Raw genomic sequence first — 20,757 nt, forward strand, 5'->3', positions numbered from 1 at the left:
ATCAACATTTAGTCTCATTTTGAGGTATTTACACACGTTCCAGTTTTGTTTCAGAGAAATTTTGTTTAGATAAAAATCAGAATGCTCCGGTCGCTGACCTCGGTTTTATTTGCACGTCTACTCGACTTTTATTGTTCATTACAAGTCGATCTCCAGTTTCGAGGGTCGGACTTGGATTTTTGGTTTAGGTCTAGAAATTGTCCCAGTTAAATCCGGGTTAAGTGTTTTGTTTATCACATGAGAAAATCGCCGGATTCCCACCCGCGCGGCAGGTGGGGTATGTGGGGTTGAACCTCATTAAAAACTCCTGCCGCTCACAGCTGGCGCCCCACCCCAGACCGGGCCGGAGCCCAGTCGGGTCTATTGAGACGGCGGGACGGGGTTGACGCAGAGCATATTACATCCATCCCGCCGTACCCTGTTAGAGATTAGTATAACCACGTTGGATTAGTCTAATAACGGACCGAAGTAACATCGCATTCAAATATGAGTCGAAGAGCACCTAGAACAAAGAACACAATGGGTGTTGCCCGACGTTATTCCTTGACGACTGCTGAAGATGCAAAACTGAAATTATACGCAGACTCTTCATTATTGCATAGACCGATGAACGAGCTCACGGCCCCGGTGTTAAGTTGCTACCCGAGTTCGTACACAACAAATTCGCACACAGTAGTTTTTTTATTTAATTTCATCAGATATTAAGTAAAGAGTTCTTTCAATGAGGTCAGTCAGTGACAAGCGGTTTTGTAAACAAAAATATCGATTAAAATAGCACATAATCTACCACTTATTTATACCCAAATGTTCCTTTTTAAAAGGTAGAATTACGCTAACACTTTTTTTAATGAATGAGGGATTACTGGTGGCCCAGAGGCCTTTTCAGTTTCACCGGGACAGGTGGGCCAGCAAAGGCTCGGCCAGGATCTTGTTGTAGAATACGCGGTTTAAGTAGGGTCTCGCTATTTTCCAATGCTATTATGTTATTGCTCCGGTAGACAGACAAGGACATGGACCACGTAATGATTAGTAGCCACCGTTACTCATGGACGTCAGGAATGTCAGGAACTTAAGTTAAAATGCTGCCTACCGCAGAATTACTGGTGGTCGGACCTCCAGTGAGTCCGCGCGGGTGGGTACCATCACCCTGCCTATTTCTGCCGTGAAGCAGTAATGCGTTTCAGATTGAAGGGTGGGGCAGCCGTTGTAAGTATACTTGAGACCTTAGAACTTATATCTCAAGGTGGGTGGCCCATTGACGTTGTAGATGTCTATGGGCTCCAGTAACCACTTAACACCAGGTGGGCTGTGAGCTCGTCCCACCATCTAAGCAATAAAAAAAAACTTGAAATTATCGAACAAATGTTTTATTTAGTTAAGGCTGTAAGTAATAATACTTAAAATTAATAGCAAACCTGGCTATAAATTGTAATACCACAAATATAAGAAGAAACAACAAATAAAATTTCAATTTCTATTCTAATTCCTACCTTATTCTATTGACTTCGAGGGGTCATACTAGATTTACCGGGCGAGAGGAAGTGGAACAAAATGTATTATTAGTTATAGTGACCATATTTAGTACAAAACTAACAACTTATCCGTCAAAACACGTTTGTTATCGTTGTAACTTTATAAATGACAGTATAAATAGTATCTTGGTCACGTTCAACTAATCTCCATGAGTATACGTGATCGTTTGTCACGAGGAGGACACGGCGACCTCTGCTAACTCGTAACGCAAGTAGGCACCGGTAAATACATACATACACGGAAATTTCGAATGACTCCTTTGAATGAAATGACAGGCGAAAAAGTGTTTTCTTTTATTGCCCTTGTAGGCAGACGAGCAGCATACGGCCCACCTGATAGTGAGTAGTTACCTTCGCCCATGGACTTCAGCAATGCCAGGGGCAGAGCCAAGCCGCTGTCTACCTACTTAAGTTTTATTTAGGACTAAAAACTTTTATACTGTTTCTATCTTCCGTATGTTTTTTCTAAATCGCGCGAATATAGATAAAATAATAATAATGTCAATATGGCGGAGGGCGACGCGTTGCGCCATATTGTGTGAGTGAACTGCTCATGTGTTTAAATGCTGTTCGTAACTTAAAAAACTAGATAAATTATGTCGAAAGGCACATTCCGATTGAAGGCTAGGCTTTGAACTGTTTATTACCAGGCGTAGCGGGTTACATTACTATGTGATATGTTCATGTAGATAATATATCAATATAGAAGGAATATCCTAAAAACATGCACAAATATTATATAACTGACTCTACACAAAGGTAGTTTTTTTAGGAAGGAAGTATAACTGGCAGCTCTGAGACCAGGTTCACCAGGGCATGTAAACCTTATTTGTAGACGTGGGCCAGGATACGAATCCGGATTTTCTGCTTACGATAGGGGGCGTTCTAACCATTAAACTACTACAGAGTAAAGTAACATGTTACTACAGAATAAATTGCGCCACAAACATCGCAGCCACAATCCACAATTAAACTCCTTTGCTTTAAGGTTTTTTAAAAATAATGAGTTCGTCGTGGCCTAAAGGATAAGACGTCCAGTGCATTCATATCTAGCGGTGCACCGGTGTTCGAATCCCCCTGGCAAGTACCAATTTTTCTAATGAAATACGTACTTAACAAATGTTCATGATTGACTTTTACGGTGAAGGAATAGCATCTTGTAGTAAAAATCAAACCCGCAAAATTATAATTTGCGTAATTACTGGCCATAGAACGTCTTGTGAGTCCGCAGGGGTAAGTACCACCACCCTGCCTATTTCTGCCGTGAAGCAGTAACGCATTTCGGTTTGAAGGGTGGGGCACCCGTTGTACTGTTAAAAGTGAGACCTCACAACTCATATCTCAAGGTGGGTGGCGACATTTACGTTGTAGATGTATATAGGCTCCGGTAACTATTTAACATCAGGTGGGTCGTGAGCTCGTCAATCCACTTAAGCAATAAAAAAAAACAAATTACGCATACGGTGTGATCATTTTAATTATATTTTTTTTTTGTTTTTCTTATTTAACTAGGAAACGATACTTTATAGTACATATAGATCTAGACAGATTTCCGCATCCTCGTATAAAAGTAGACCTGCATTCAGGCATCAAAAACACTGTTAACCGAAACAACGAATCTATGAATGTGGAAATACCTATATAAATGTCCTAATAAGTACATGAAACCAGCTGACTACGACAGTGGTCTAAGTAAATAATTTGGAAAAATAATACGTGAACTACTGACATAAAACAAGAAGCTGTGGTTGAACAAGATGTTTAGATAACTTTTAAAAAGTATATTCGTAATAAATGTCATATACCTAATACGTGAAATTAACATTGGATGTGTATTACATATGACTTTGGTTGTGATTATTGTAAAATTATATTTTCAAAGAAAATACGCTTGCCTCCTGTGTTTTATGATGATTCGTTATTTTCGACTGAAGTATGAATGAAGTGGCCTTCAGCTTGTCGTTTAAGTATTTGACATTTAACAAATAGGTAGAAAAAAAAGGGATTTTATGACCTGGTCACTAAGACCTTTAAGTCATGTCTTATTTTAATTAATATTCTTATTTTTATGAAAAACGATCATATGGAATGAAATGAAATGAAGATGCTTGTACGAGTATAACCCACCTCCTTTTAGGTACACAAATAATTAGAACGTTATTTTATTGTAGTAAAAACACGATGTTAATACTTAATATTAACAATAAATTCACGTTATTACGGATCCTCCCGATCCATTAACGGTGCTTTTAGGTACCTCAAATACCGGTCACCGTCCTCTCTGAACCCATGAAGGGCTCCACGAGTAAATCAACCCATAGACACAGCCCACTGAGTTTCTCGCCGGATTTTCTCAATGGGTTGCGTTTCCGATCCGGTGGTAGATTCTGCGAAGCACTGCTCTTGCTAGGGACAGTGTTAGCAACACTCCCGGTTTGAGCCCCGTGAGCTCACCTACACGTCAAGGAGAAGCTGAAATAGCCTCTCAAGGCTATCAGCATAGGTAGGGAAAAGAAAAAAATACAATAAAAGTGGATCGTTAATACATAATATTATTATGTATACCGAATTTTATTTATGAAATTTAAAATCAATATCTTGTTAATGCCAATGCTTATTTTATAAAAACAAGGACATCGTTTGAATTAGATATCAAGGAACTTGGAGTAAATAATATATTTACATATGCAAATTTATCTAAAAACCGTTGGCCTCACGCGCTAATCTACCAATGTGAACGGTATTTTCAAAACAGATAAAAAAAAATTGCAAATGCTGTTACGTTCCTTACTTTTGTTATCTTTAGAACAATGGTTTGCCGACACCGTTATTCCACCATGAAAGAACAGAATACCATAGCAAAACCCGACTCACCGTATCAATGGTACTGAATCAACGGAATCCGACACGATCGCTTTCCGTTGAGAATACAAGTTTAAAACGAGATTGTTGTTACAAAAATCACGTTTAAATCTTGAACACCACTATACACTTGTCAATGAACACTCAAAACACAATATTTCAGTGATGCGAAATACGTTTGAATAGAATTAAAAACGAATTATTCACGACAATACTTTGTTAATTCGCGGAGCAATATGGAGACGTGCACTTACGATGGCGTTTATGACGCTACTAGCGCCACGAAAACATGGAACGCGTGAAGACAGAGAGAAATACGAGATAAATAAAATTTCCAAAAAATAACGTAATCAGTGGTTTTATTGGCATTAATTGATTTGGTAACAGTTAACTATCGTGTAGTAATTAACTTAAATGCAAATTAATGGCTTTCTTACATATTTCAAATTGTTTTTCTCGTTTAAAGTGTAGAAAACGGCAGCAATGGGTCGTGTAATTAAGGTTTTTTTTTTTATTTGTAAAGGTACGGCACCGACTTACACTTTGTTAAGTTGTCATTAAATTATTATTTTTCATTGAACACAGGGAATGAGATATACTTTCCTGAAACTAAAATATTGCATCTTGATTTGCCAAATTCAACCTTACCATTCCTCAGGAGAATTAATATGAGATAGATGGCCAGTTATAGAATCCCAAATAGTTAAGAAGCAGAAGAAAATATAATAAAATATATTGTAAAACTGTTGTGGTTTCAATCAGACAGATATGGCTTTCTTTGTTCATGAAGTTTCCGTAGATTTCTTCCTTTATTCCGGTAGTAGATTCTGCGAGGAATTCCTCTTGCTAGGGCTAGTGTTAGCAACGTTCTCAGGTTAAAGCCTGGTGAGTGAGCTAACGCTAACCTACTGGCTCGGTTATGCTGGCATAGTCCCCTAGGTTACAAACTTAGGTAGAAAAAAAACCAGAATGGCAATTCGTTCTTTTACGATGCCACTATTGTCAGCGACCAGTTTAAAAATAAAAAAAGACAAATTTAAAAAAATATAGGTTACAGATTAGTTAATTTAACAGATTTATTTCTGTAATTTATTTCTGTAATCTGACGAAGCATGTTGCGGATAATAACATGCACATTCTACAAAGTGTGTTAATGTTACTAATAGGCTACTTATTATATTCTAATAAGCTAGAACATACCTACAAATTATATAGTTATTTAACAGAAAAAAGTATGTAAGGTCTTCATGGTCTAACCAATACCTATCTAAGGAAAATAGGTATATTGAACAAGTAAAATAGATAATAGAAAGATGTTCGTTAATTAAGGTTACGGAGAAGAAGATTCTGGAATTAATTCACATTCAAATTTTAGAAATAGAAACAATTTAATGTTCAGATTTTCCTTTGCCAAATTATTATGTATTTTTTTATAACTTTTTAGCCACTTTATTACAATTTTTGTTGCACTATTAGCGACAGTCACAGAGGAGGTTTCACTTTAATTTTATCAGAAAACGAACGGATTATCTAAGCTTTCATAAGCTTAATGTTTTAGATCATCACTTTTACTTTTATTGTAGCAACAATGTACATGTACAATCAAACATATTGCCCGGGGCAGGGAATGTTGAACGGGCGTACTCGTGCTATGATAGGTCATAACTTTTAGCTTAATGTTTGTATTCATAGAACTTTCCAATTGATTGCAGAGAATTGCGGGAAAATTCTATTACAAAGAATTTCTCATAAGAGTCTTATTCTCCTTATTAAATCAAATGATTTCATAACTAAATTTCTAAGCTGGCAACATATTCCAGTAAGTTGAATAGCTGGGACTTTTTGGCGGGAACGCGAGGAGTGAAGTTGTGTGATTTGTTTTATTTTGTCTATTTAGTGTTTCTTCAGGTTTAAATGTGTAATAACGGTGGTTTATTAACTGTTTAATATCTGTGAAAGTGCACAAATGTGGGAAAATGAAACAAAGCTGCTGGACGTAACTTCTCGGGTTCGTCCAAAAAGTCCACTGAAAAAATCTCAGTAAATGACCACCATTTTACTGCGATTATATTTCATCCCATATCATCTCATTTCATTAAATTTCATGCCAGTTGATTAATGTTTCAAATTAATCATCTTCATTTCATTTCACTCCATATTATCATTTTTCATAAAATTAAGAATATAAAGTAAAATAAGACATGACTTAAAGGTCTCAGTTACCAGGTCATAAAATCTCTTAAAAAAAAAAAAAAAAAGTTGAATAGCTGCTTCATTGTTAGTATTTGTGATGAATCAGTATTTCTATCTAAATCAAGACAGATTATTCAGATCAATCTATCTAGACAATAGCAGAATTATGAAACTGTTCTGAAGCAAATGTCTAGGGCTGTCAAATCTTTATAATTCACGTACATTTTAAAACATTCCACAAAAACTATAAACTTTAGCAGCCCTCTATATTATCACGATAATTTTTTTAACTGTATCATCACCGCAGGGGCTTAATAAAAAAACTTCAAGTGTTTGTGAATAAGTCACAGCCTGCGTCAGATTTTAAAAATCTTTTGGGCTGAGACGATCATTAATAAAGAGCTGTGGAAGATCACCAAGCAGACGCCAGCCGAGAAGGAGATCCTTACGCGGAAATAGCATTGGATTGGTCACATATTGAGAAAGCCCGATACCCGGCTATCCAAGGGTGCACTGACCTGGAAAGTGTCTGGCAAAAGGAAGAGAGGCCGTCCCAGAACAACTTGGCGTCGCACGGTGGAGCAGGAGTTAGGCGTCTTGGGCATGACGTGGAAGGAGCTAGAACAGACTGCCCAAGACCGATGTAAATTGGAAGGATTTGATTCGAGCCCTACACCCCAGCAGAGGGTAATAGGAAAGAAAGAAGAAAAGGAGTATCATAACTGTTATTATACCATGCTCAGCGGTAGACTGAAGACTTCAAATAGGATGTTAAAAGTAGACTATTTACTGTCTTTCTAGTCCGATTTTTGTGTGCTACCACTAGAACTAGACGACTCGTCCCGAAAATATACACATATGGCTTCAAAAATTTTTTTACGGGCACTTTGAGAGCGCATTGATTTCAATTTTCTGATTTACGATGGGCAACCCTCGTTCCCTAATGACTAAGTCTTGTGGCATGCGAGTGTAGGTCACGGCACAGCACCCGGTTAGGTTGACAAAGGCCGTCAAGTATAAACGGATTCCCATTCAGTCTGGTCTTGTGCTAAATCGTCAATTATAATTGCTTTAAATTTATCTTTTATTAGATAACGCTAGAGGACGGGTTAGCGTTTATACACAATCGCACCTATGACAATAATAACGTTAATTATTAAGACCAGCTGCTAATGTGAATGATTTACAGTGACCACGACCTCTGAGTTGTTTCTGTGATGTCAATTAAGCGGTTGCTATGAGCTTACCATATACCCATCAAGCTTCACCTTTTTATTACATTCGGATACAGCACATGCCATGTACTTCTTTAAAGGCACAAGCCTTTGTGGAGAGTACTTAACAGTAGGCAGCAACTTGCCTCTGCCCCTGGAATTGCTGATGCCCATGAACGACGGTAACCACTCACCATTAGTTGGGCGGTATGCTCGTATGCCTACAAGGGAAATAAAAAAAAAGATTCTTAGTTATTTTTTTATACGAATACCTAAAACCGACCGAGGAGCTGACGGCCAATCTAATGTTAAGCTATTACCAAAACCCTTGAAAACCACAACGTATGGACCGCATGGAGCTCTCCTCAAAATTTCTTTGACTTTTATGATACTCTGGGAACACCGTGGAGGGGAGTTCGTGTCAAAGATCACTAGAAACGCTCTAAGGAATAATGTAGCTATTAAAACAAAGGTCGTTTGCATGGTGACAGTGGCGAATAAGATAATGGATAGCCTTGAATTTTGAAGAGATATTGGCAAGTGTCAGAACGTACTGTGGTCCCTGAGCATAAAATAACGGAATCATATCGTATTTATTGAAAAATAGGTATAAACATATTACAATAGATAAAAACAAGTCCACAATGACTATGCCATATATGGAAGATATCTACCATATGGTGACGCCGACCCTGACGCACTTGACTGAGTGGCCGCGGCCGTCATGCCAAAATATGCGATGCTTGTTTAAACGCATAACTCATCATCATCATCATCATTCTCCTGCCCTTCTCCCAGCCCCAGTTGTGCACTGGTGGTAGGACCTCTTGTGAGTCCGCGCGGGTGGGTACCACGACCCTGCCTATTTCTGCCGTGAAGCAGTAATGCATTTCGGTTTGAAGGGTGGGGCAGCCGTTGTAACTACACTTGAGACCTTAGAACTTATATCTCAAGGTGGGTGGCGCATTTGCGTGATGTCTATGGGCTCCATTAACCACTTAAGACCAGGTGGGCTGTGAGCTCGTCCACCCATCTAAGAAATAAAAAAAAAGTCACCTGGGGTCGGCGCAACATGTTTTCTCCTTTCATACTATCATATACCGTTTCGTCGCTCAGTCCCCTCTTATACATATTGTCTTTCACGCAATCCATCCATTTCTTTTTGGGCCAACTCTCCCTCTATATCAGGGGTGGCCAACTTGATTAGAACCAAAGATCTGATGACGACTTTTCTTGAAACAATGTAGTTCACTATACAAATAAGTAGCATATTTTCTTTTATAAAAAATATTTAAATAAACCTGAAATATAATAAAATATAAGAGAATATAATAAAAGAGAACTATTGCGTAGAAGAGAGGATCAGTAATGTGACCTAATGGTCATTAATAAATGATACAAGATGAAGATGATGCGTGAAGCAATTGGTGATTACGTTGCGCAGTCTTTTCTACGTATTTATATTTTTGTTCTATGTCCTTCCACATTCATAGTTAACACTCTCTTACCAACCTCATTTTCATTTCGTCTCATCACATGTCCATACCATCCCAAATGCACTTCTCAACTTCTCTGTCACTGCCACTTTCAGACTCCCTCTAAGATATTTTTATTAATAACAGGTTTAAACGTATAAGTATTGCTATGAAATTAATGCAAAGCTGCAATGCGCGGGGGCTAATTGGTGTATTTTATCTTATTCCTATATCTTAGCGACTCCTCTAGATCAGGTGTTAAGTTTTATAGAGGGAAACAGCTAAAAATTCGGTATGTCGAGGACAATGCAGACGAACAATGGGCAAGTTGAAAGAGATATTCCAGAAGGGCGGACATGCATACCCGGTTAAATTGATGTTAGCTTTACTAAAAGCGTAATTTAAAAAAATGTAGATTTTGTAAATTGTTTTCGTTTTTGAAATAGGGCCATGAGATTTTGGTGTATGCTCCTTGACTCTATTGGAATCTATGGACTATGATTCTTTAAAATCGTATACGCGATGAAATAAAATTTGCTTTATGCATTAATATGAAAATTTGTGATGTTTGTATCTTTATCCACGATCAAATTAACTTTCCACATTTAACACACTAGTAATATATTAATACGTGAAGCAAAAACTTTGTATCCCTTTTTACGAAAATTGCGCGGAGGTATGAAAGGAGAATGACCAAAAGTCGTCTAGCAAAGTTGCATGTTGCAGAATCAAAATAGCATCGAAATAGTTTTCTCATTTTTTACAATCAATTTCACTACAGAAATGTTTTGTACAGGACCGGAATTATGATTTTAAGATTAAAAGTAAATCAACAATTCTTCGCACCATTTCCGTATTAAGGTCATGTGTCGTTCCCTCTATTTAGACAGATTACTCATGCATGAATTTTTAGATTCAATCATCACAAAAATGATATCAAAATCTTGTACAGTTAAATAACTAGGTATATTATGTTCTTATATTATATTTTACAACGTATTGAATTATGATTTTATCATTAAGTTAAAAGAATTATTTTTCTGTGTTCCGTTTCACGCAGACGTAACTGTCAAGCTATATTATATTGTCGATAGATGAGCCGGCGGCTGCGACCCGGCAAGCGGCCATACGTTCAGGGGGGTGCAACTCCCATACAAAGGAAAATAACATACAACTAGCGTCATCTTACTCCTGTGGCGACGTCATTTTTGTAACGTTTAGGCATTAATGATCTAATAAACTCACTAGATGGCAGATATGAGTTCTGACTCAATAAAAAATGCTATCGTTGGTAGAAGTTGGAATTATTTCAGAAACAAAAAAAATATATGTTAGAAACATAAACCGTACTTATCAATATTTTTTATTTTTAACAAAAATCCAACATGTCTTATGTTACATTAAATGATATTTCTGTTAGGAAAATAAACAGTATCATGGAAATAAACTGCTACTAAAACCAAATTTTAGAAATATTTTACTTTGGATTGGCAACTTTGTAGTAGTTTGTAGTTTTCAAAATGGCGTACCTGACGCTTTAATTTTTTAAATCGTTTTTGGTTTGGTCTCGGTTTGTGAGCTATTTTACGATTTAGTATCAATTTGGAGCAACTTTTAGTTTGTGAGAATATTAGACGATTAGGCATTAAGAAACTGTTTCGAATTCTCTTTAGACATAACTTGGCTCCAATACTTTTTCTTCGATAAAGTTTCGTATGCCTGTGTACATAGATTATACACTTAATATAATTGAGAGATTTAATAAAGACAAAGACAACACTAATCCAATGAAAATCTTTACAAAGTTTTTCAATCAGAAGTCTAATGACATTCTCAAAATAGATTATTCTATTGATACTGAGCAATTTATATTAGTGGTGGGTCAATTAAAAAGTAGCGATTGTTTGATTTATGCTGAATTAAAGAAATATGTATCAGGATATATTATAAAAAAATGTTAATCAAAGATTTTTACTGGATGTACCGCCTGCATGCATGATTTAGCTGAAAACAATTTAGACATTAATTCTTTTATCTATGAGATTATATTATTATTATAACAAAAAATATAGAAAATAAATGATTTTGTTAAATTAACTTGGTTAGTATAATTATAAATCATTTTGATTTCTTGGTGGTAAAATAGAATATTTTTACTATACAAGAATACTGCAACTTCTGACTGGAATATAAATGGTTGAGGTAGGGTATATTGTAAAGTTATACCGATGTGTATCACCATCTTGCTTATTTCTGTCGGGAAGCAGTCATGGTTTCCTATTTAAATAAAATACAGCACAATTGATCTCACATCCAAAGTTAGATGATGGCATTCACGTTTTGTTTTCTGGTGTTTGATAACCTAGTTACACCAAATGGCCTGTGACCACGTTCATCCTTCTACCATATATATATATATAAATTTTTTTGTAGACAAATGTTCGATAATGACAAAATTTTATGGAAAAATTATAAGGAGCACATAAAATGTCTGAAACATGAAAATTAAGATTGATGCACTATATTTGAAGCAGAAGGTTATGTAAGTATGATTAGATTAACACTTAATTTTTCATGGTCGTATTTTTTCAATATTTGTTACATACTTAAGATACTTTGTTTCTCCTTTTCAGAAGAAGAACTGATTCAGCAAGGAATGTGAACTCACAAGGGATCTTAATTTTTTTTTAAATATGTTTATAATTTATAAATTAATAATTGAAATAGTTCATATGAACTAAATTGATACCAATTTTGTTTTAAAATAGGTTGTTTAGTTCTTATAGTTATAGTATATTACATTTGAATAGTTGTTGTAATTAGTAAGTTAGTAATATATGAAAACACTGATATAAATTTTTGTAAATAACCTTTTGTAAATTCTACGAGAAGATGATTTTAATTAATGGTAATTCAAAAGCATTATTGTGGAATATATTAGCTAAGTCGTGTTTTCTGTATGAGCAGATATAAACGAAAATGCCCAAACATGATTACGTTTCTTACATTTTCATTCTGTGAAATCAATATGCTTGTGACTGAATATATTAAAAATATATTAAAACTTAAGTGATAGACAGCGACCCCTATGGCACCGCTAAAGTTTATAAGCACTGGTGACCACTTATCACGAGCCGGTCTGCGTACTCATCTGCCGTTGAGGGCAATAAAAGTTTTCGAAGCCCTTTCTTAGATGTAATATTAATGTACATTTAATTTGGATTAAAAGATAAATTTACATTTTATGTTTGCATGTGTATGGTTATAATTCATTTGCATGTAACGAACATCAGTTTCTTTTGTAACAAAATTCAAAGTAATGGTTTGCAATGAATGTAATTAACTTTAAGATGATTTTCTTTCAATCTGCTGTTTGTTTCATCTAGTATTACCAAAGCTAAAGCGTCAAAAACGTCAGAATAGAAATAAATTAGAAGGGAAATAAAACTATAACTATTGTAATCATGTCTAAGATTTCTATAAGCGTCATTAAGTACAAACTATCAATATTTAAGAGTACTTTAAATCATCATTACAATTTTTCCACATTTTTTTTTTTTCAAATTATGTAAAAAACGTTTTGTGCAGAATAAAATGTCACATATTATGAACAATTGTGGGTTAATTGTTTCTTAAATGTGTAAATATTTATAAGAGTGCTAAGAATAATTTAGTATTCACTTTAGTGTGTGTATTATCTCTACAATTCTAGTTTAAATGACAATTATTGTATGTCGAAGCATAGGTAGTGTTTATAGATGTAAGATTTTCGTACAAGGTCATGATCTGTCATGATCAACTTTAAGCAAGAACTGCTATCATTGTGAAACAAATTTATTAAATTTAATTCAAATTGTCTACTATGTTTGTAATGGAAAGCTGACATGTTTATATTTCGCACGAATGACTTAATTGAGATGGAATGATTTGATTATCTAGACTTATTTAACTTTTAGTTAACTTTCGATTTAATGTTATTAAGTACTCTAGTAGGATTAATCTAGAGGAATTATTGTTATTCGAAATTTTATACAATTGTACGTTCATACTATCTTTTAACAGTAAATTGTTTATATTATAGGGAAATTAAATAGCTTACAGAGAATTACAGCTTTTTATTTTAAAAAACTGTTTTCTCTTTGTATGAAAAGGTCTTATCGATTAGAATGCTGAACACAATCAAACGTTCTTTAATATTTCATAAGTACTACCGGGAATTTCAGCGATTCTAAACGATAAGATTTTTTCATAAAGAGAGTTAATTATAAAAAATATTAAAATTACTAAAAAAGCCACCTGGTGGGGGGTAGGGAGACTAATAATCGACAGCAGCGACGCCTGCTGTCCTGGGCTCTAACTAAAGCAAAAATAAAAATGAGAGTTGCGCATCTATCTCAAATATATTAAGTGTATAATCTATGCATACGTTTTTATGTAGGTACCTAAAAGTGTTTTATTACGCCAGGAAGTTTATACATATTATGTTTTGTTTATGAACTCTTGAGTCTTCTGTAATTCTGTAATCATGTTGATGCTTGAGCCTCTGATAATGAGAAGTCGGTGTGTGAAAACTATGATTAATATGCTTTGTTTGTGGGCTTAACATTATTTATAGGTTATGTCCGTTTTGGTCTAATTACTTGAAAACCCGGTTAATTATGGGGAAGCGAACACTTTTATTCGATAATATATAGAGCGTAGTCTATAATAAATAGAGATTTATTGTGCAACAACTTAAGACGTAATGCCATACATATGTGTACATATGTGGTCATTGTCCTTTCCACACTTATAGAGAATATAGAGAAGTGCACAATGCTAATATTTTTATAAAATAATGCATAAAAGATACATTAAATCAATAAAGAAAACATTACACACACTATCATGTATTTGACACACACGCATGCATACAATTTATTTATTGTCAAACTTTTGTTCTTGATGTCTGTGGTCAAATTGAGAATAGATTAAATAGGTGTTGTTTGTCTTTATTAATATTTTTCTATAGTGTAGTCTTGGCGTTGAAAATACAATCATAAAAGTGTACAAACTTACAATAATAATTCCAATTAATTATAGTCGAATTTCGACTACTGCGGGACCTCTAGTTATTATTCACTAGTATTTTCATTGTTTTGCTTTTAAAGTTTGATAATCGCATTACGAAGAATTTGATGATGTATTTACATTAAATAATAACAAAGCTGGGACAAGACATATGACATATAGATCTGATGGAATAAAGGCAAGATTCACAATTCGCATTGTCCTATAAAACGGAAGGCTGCCAGAACGTTATACTCCGCATTTAAGGACAATTCCGTTCTAAGCTCAGCACTGGGATGCAGGAGAAAACCGGGTTTAGATATTCGCGGAATGCGGAGTCGATGACCGGTGGTGCCCTACGTGCGGACTAAGGGCTTTCACATCATCATTTTCGCGCAACATAAAATCATTAATTTAAATATTACTCGCCAATTTATGTGATAGATAATTGAAATCAAGATCTTAGAATTGAACTGTAGTGACTTTAAATTGTGCTTTGTAAATGTCTTTATGTCATTATGTTTTATAGTTTTATATGCAAAGTATTTTTACAATAGTGAAATATCGCATTCATATTCAGTTCAGAATAATGCTCAAAGACACCACACGAATGTCGCCATGTTGTTTGAAGCATCTATTACTACGAGTAGTTAGTGTTAATTGTGTTTGATAGTTTGAACACATAATTATTATCATAATTAATGACAATTCAGTTAATCTTGTTCGTTCTATTTAGAGTAATTTGATACCCTTAGGTTACATTTAATTACAATTGTAGATACATAAGATATACACGAAAACAATTTTCATAAATATTGTGGTCAATATCAAAATTCCTAACTACCGCCAGAAATTAGTTAATTTTTTTTGAAGTGAAACTTCTTTAGAGTCGTTAGGTGTGATTTCGAACTCGATGAAGCGAAAAAATGAAACGTGAAGTTAAAATATCAATTAACAGAGGACGCTACCCCATACTATAAAAGATGATTTACAATTATTTTTATTTAGTTTGCTATCAACAGATGTCGCTGCACATTAATTCAACAATTTCTGAATCGCGATGACGAGATGTTACACAGTTGATAGACGTTCTCGTATATCTCTTTCCGATTTTGTCTATGGGTTATGACGGTAACCACTTAACACTAGCATTTTTGCCGGACTACCAGTCACTGATTCCAGTGATTTGGTGGTTAATAAGCTTATCGAACCATTCGTTACGATATCGGATATTCAGTAGAGGGAACGCGCTCTCGCCCCGTCACGTTACAGCCGGAGTCCCGCAAGGCTCCGCCCTCTCCCGTTACTGTTCAGTTTGTATATCAATGGTATACCCCGGTCTCCGGAGACCCATCTGGCGCTCTTCGCCGATGACACGGCTATCTACTACTCGTGTAGGAAGAAGTCGTTGTTACATCGGCGACTCCAGAGCGCAGCTACCACCATGGGACAGTGGTTCCGGAAGTGGCGCATCGACATCAACCCCACGAAAAAAACAGCTGTGCTCTTTAAAAGGGGTCGCCCTCCGAACACCACTTTGAGCATCCCACGACTAGGCGCGTCAACACCTCCGCCTCCACCATTCGCCCAATCATCATGTACGACCAACCCATACCGTGGGCCCCGAAGGTCAAATACTGAGGCGTCATCCTCGACAGAGGGATGACATTCCGCCCCCACATAAAGACGGTACGCGACCGTGCCGCCTTCATACTAGGACGTCTCTACTCGATGATATGCAGGCGAAGTAAATTGCCCCTTAGAAAAAAGGTGACACTACAAAACTTGCATACGCCCCGTCATGACCTATGCAAGCGTAGTGTTCGCTCACGCGGCCCGCACTAGCTTAAAATCATTCCAAGTTATTCAATTTCGTTTTTGCAGGATAGCCGTCGGAGCCCCGTGGTTCGTCAGGAACGTCCATGACGACCTGGACTTAGAGTCCATCAGTAAGTATCTTCAGTCGGCGTCGATGCGCCACTTCGATAAAGCGGCACGACACGAGAACCCTCTTATAGTAGCCGCCGGTAACTACATTCCCGATCCTGCGGACAGAATGGAAAGCAGTCGACGCAGCCCCAAACATGTCATTTAAAGCACCGGTCACCGTTCTCGTCGAACCCGACGCTTGCGACGAAGGGCTCGACGATTAACCCTCAGACACAGCCCACTGAGTTTCTCGCCGGATCTTCTCAGTGGGTTGCGTTTCCGATCCGGCGCGGCGGTAGATTCTGCGAAGCACGGCTCTTGCTAGGGTTCGTGTTAGGAACGTCATCAGACAGACGTGAGCTCACCTACTAGTTAAGGCGACGCTGATATAGCCTCTCCAGGCTATCAGCTTAGGCAGGGAAAAAAAATCAAATTCATACTTACCTGGCATAGAGACACCGTGATCATGCAGGCGGTTCCCCCAGGGTGAGGCTGCTTCATTGCACTTCGGACTGCGGAGTAGTTGGTAGTTGACCCTTGCGATTATTCATATTTTTTATAAGTTTCTCTTCTACCGTGTGTGACTTGCACACACACACACACACACATTTTTTCATACCTGTCGTCATTAAGAAGCCAATTTTTATGATAAAATAAATCTTAAAAATCTGGAATATGAATTAAAATCTGCATTATAATCCGCGACGAAAATACTTATTCCAATTATCACTGTGTTTTAATGCGTGCGTGCTAAGATGCTTACAGTCAGTAACGGCCTGGCCACGGGGATCGGCGGTGCGAACAGCGAAGCGGTGGGCGAGGCGACCATTCGCGCAGCACCGTTTGCAGGCCACGGGTACTCACGTTCGCCGCCGCGACTAGTAAGGAAGTCCGACAGCGAAATGTCTATATCGAAATTATATCGATATTGCTTACAAATTAATAGTTTTTTGGTTCAGGACCTATTATTTGGAAAAGATTGTGAAGTACATGATTTGAATAAGAATCGGAGTATACCTATAGATGGAGAATTCCACAAGAAGTACGAGAAATACTTTGGGTGGCTAGACTTCCAAATAGCTGGTCTAGCTAGTATTTCAGCTATTTTATTTTTTTATTGCTTAGATGGGTGGACGAGCTCACAGCCCACCTTGTGTTAAGTGGTTACTGGAGCCCATAGACATCCACAACGTAAATGCGCCACCCACCTTGAGATATAAGTTCTAAGGTCTCAAGTATAGTTATAATGGCTGCCTCACCCTTCAAACCGAAACGCATTACTACTTCACGGCAGAAATAGGCAGGGTGGTAGTACCCACCCGTGTAGACTCACAAGAGGTCCTACCACCAGTAATTACGCAAATTATTATTTTGAAGATTTCATTTTTATCACACGATGTTATTCCTTCACCGTGGAAATCAATCGTGAACGTTGAGTGTTGTTGAGTACGTATTTCATTACAAAAATTGGTACCCGCCTGATATTCGAACACCGGTGCATCGCTCAACACGATTGCACCGGACGTCCGTTAGGCCACGACGACTTTAAAAATATAAAATAAAAAATAAATAAAAAATATAAAAATTTCGGCGTTAATTTTTCGCGGCGAAAACAACTAAACTCATTTAATCACTGCACTATTCGCCGCGACTACCGCTCGACTCCGTGGCTCGCGCCGTCCGTATTCATGCATTTGTTTTGCTCGCCCGCCGCATCGCGCGATTCGCTCGGTACATTTCGCCGGTCGCTTCGCCGGTCGCCGGTGCGCGTGGCTTGTTAGGTACATTTCTATGCGCTTGTTTTAGTCGCTAGACGCTTCGCCGTTCGCACCGCGCGAATATTCGCATCGGCGAATGTCCCGTGGCCAGGCTGTAACACACGTTAATCTCCAGTTAAAAACTAAGACCTTACAACTAATGTCTCAAGATGGGTGGCGGCATTTACGTTTTAGATGTCTATGGGCTCCGGTGACCACTAACACCGGGTGGGGTGCGAGCTCATCCGCCCATCTAAGAAATAAATAAAAATATAAAAAAATCTCAATTTCTTCGCACTGTTTAAGTCGAAATGTGGCCTAAGCTTAGTTACTGTCGTTGCACCGTGCCCCCGCAGAGGAACAGGTGGTTTAAGTGCAATAGTCGTTATGCTATTAGCCATGTCAATAAACTGCCTTTAGCTCTCACTGCTTTTGTATTTATTGCTCACGGCTTGCCGCCCGTGTGTTTGAATTAATGTTGAAAACGTCAGCTTCAAACCTGTTCGTCTCTAAATGCGATTGCGGTAGATCAATATCCCTCCTAAGTAGATAATGATACGGTTGTTTGCAACCAGCCACACCTTGCAGCCGACGCAGCTTTGAACGAAAATAACTCGATTCATAATAACTGTTCTTTAGTCTTCTTGTCTATGCCATAAATGACATGACATCAATGACCTAAGTTAAAGCTTAGCTCCTTCTTGAGGATGGTTTTTTAAGATTAAGTTTTTAAATGTTCTTTAATTCTGACCTTTATAAGAGTTCTCACATATCAGTTGACCGCGGGTTTACAGTTCTAAAATGCTACCAACCCGACAAAAAATGTGATGATTACGATATTATACACATAGGCTTACAGATATATACAAGTTCAGAGCAGCGAAAACAGTTAGTAGGTAATTGGGTTATTAAATCAAAATATGAGATGAATGTACTAACTTCACGTGTAGCACTGATCGAGCAGAATCACGGCAGCACAGTAGAATATCTAAATATATTTTAATTAACACTTAACACCAGATGGGCTGTGAGCTCGTCCACCCATATAAGCAATAAAAGAAAAAGAAAAAAAATTATGACATTTTAAACTAAATGAGTCAAAATTGCTGTGTGTGCAATTTTGAAGTTGAAACTATATTAGCAATTTTGATAGCATGAAACTATGTTGATAATTTTCGTTAAATAAATGGATACAGGTCGAGCAAATAAAAGCTTGTAAAAAGTCGGTACCACTGCCTCGTCTCAGTCTCAGTCTCAGCATGAAAGAGCGCTCATCAGATCGAGAGGTGAAAGCACCAGTATCATGGTAATGAACATTAAATGAATAGGAATCACCAATTTTCATTGGAAGCACCAAGAGGGGAGATTTATATTCATTGTTTTATGTTCACAAAACAGCGATTCTGACTTCTTCATGTGCAACGAGTCGTATGTTTTACACCATTTGCGATCGAGGAAGGCAAGTAGTGATAATTTATATGCTATTGTTTCCAAGACTGATATAACCCACATTGAGTTTCTCGCCGGGTCGCGATACCGATCCTGTGGTAGATTTTGCGAAGTCTTGCTCTTATTAGGGCCAGTGTCAGTACATTCTCTCAGATTGAGCCCCGTGAGCTCACTTACCAGACAAAACGTAGCTGGAACAACACTTTAGGCTACCGTCGAACAGGTTTCGAACAAGTCGTCGTGTCCTAAAGGATAAGACGTCCGTTGCATTCGTACCTAGCGATGCAACCGTGTTCGAATCCCGCAGGCCGGTACCAATTTTTCTAATGAAATACGTACTCAACAAATGTTCACGATTGACTTCCACGGTGAAGGAATAACATCGTGTAATAAAAATCAAACCTGAAAAATTATAATTTGCGTAATTACTGGTGGTAGGACCTCTTTTGAGTCCGCACGGGTAGGAACCACCACCTCACCTATTTCTGCCGTGAAGCAGTAATGCGTTTCGGTTTGAAGGGTGGGGCAACTGTTGTAACTATACTGAGACCTTAGAACTTATATTTCAATGTGGGTGGCGCATTTACGTTGTAGATCTCTATGGGCTCCAGTAACCACTTAACAGCAGGTGGGCAGTGAGCTCGTCCATCCATCTAAGCAATAAAAAAAAGGTAGGAAAAAATGATATCGGCCGAGGTGAAACTACAAATAATTTTCATACACATAACGTGATCTAAGGTTTTCTTCTATGTCATAGGTACCCGAGTAACAAAGATCAGGAAAGAAAAAAAAATATTAAAAAAAACACATAAATCTGTGTTTAATTTTGCAGGCATATTAACACGTGTCAGAGCTGTCAATGGTCCCCCAACATAGGCTAATTAAAAGATATTGTAACAAAGAAGTCTATATTGAAGTAAGATTGTATCGTAATATTAAATGATCATTACAATTGTTGTTCTTTGTATCAACTTTCACTAATATTAATCAGAAAAATAATAATTGCTTCAGAGCAAACTGTAATTTTTTAGCTGGAGCAGACGGCCTTCTTGTGGTCTAGGTGTTACAGGGTCCCATTTTTTTCCTACTTGTGCTGATAGCCTTCAGAGGTTGAGGATTCAGATTTCAGCTTCTCCTTGACGTGTAGGTGAGCTCACGGGGCTCAAACCGGGAGTGTTGCTAACACTGGCCCTAGCAAGAGCAGTGCTTCGCAGAATCTACTACCGGATCGGAAAAACGACCCACTGAGAAGATCCGGCGAGAAACTCAGTGGGCTGTGTCTATGAGTTAAATCACT

General features: G+C 37.3%; 1 protein-coding gene and 1 long non-coding RNA gene across 3 annotated transcripts in view; one reads left to right on the forward strand and one right to left on the reverse strand.

The window, feature by feature from the left end:
* Positions 1-4,673, reverse strand: part of LOC101743885 (echinoderm microtubule-associated protein-like 2) — a 103,664-nt gene extending 98,991 nt beyond the window's left edge. For both annotated transcript variants that reach the window (XM_038017309.2, XM_004926768.5), the window contains exon 1: positions 4,407-4,673. The gene's annotated coding sequence lies outside the window, so the exon portion shown is untranslated. The remainder of the gene's footprint in view (positions 1-4,406) is intronic.
* A 5,742-nt stretch (positions 4,674-10,415) lies between these two features.
* Positions 10,416-13,381, forward strand: LOC134200525 (uncharacterized). Its single transcript, XR_009975483.1, has 2 exons — positions 10,416-11,818; positions 11,910-13,381. It is a non-coding gene; the product is annotated as an uncharacterized LOC134200525 (long non-coding RNA).
* The last annotated feature ends 7,376 nt before the right edge of the window (positions 13,382-20,757 follow it).

Source organism: Bombyx mori, chromosome 18 (assembly GCF_030269925.1).
Source record: "Bombyx mori chromosome 18, ASM3026992v2".
NCBI lineage: Eukaryota > Metazoa > Arthropoda > Insecta > Lepidoptera > Bombycidae > Bombyx > Bombyx mori.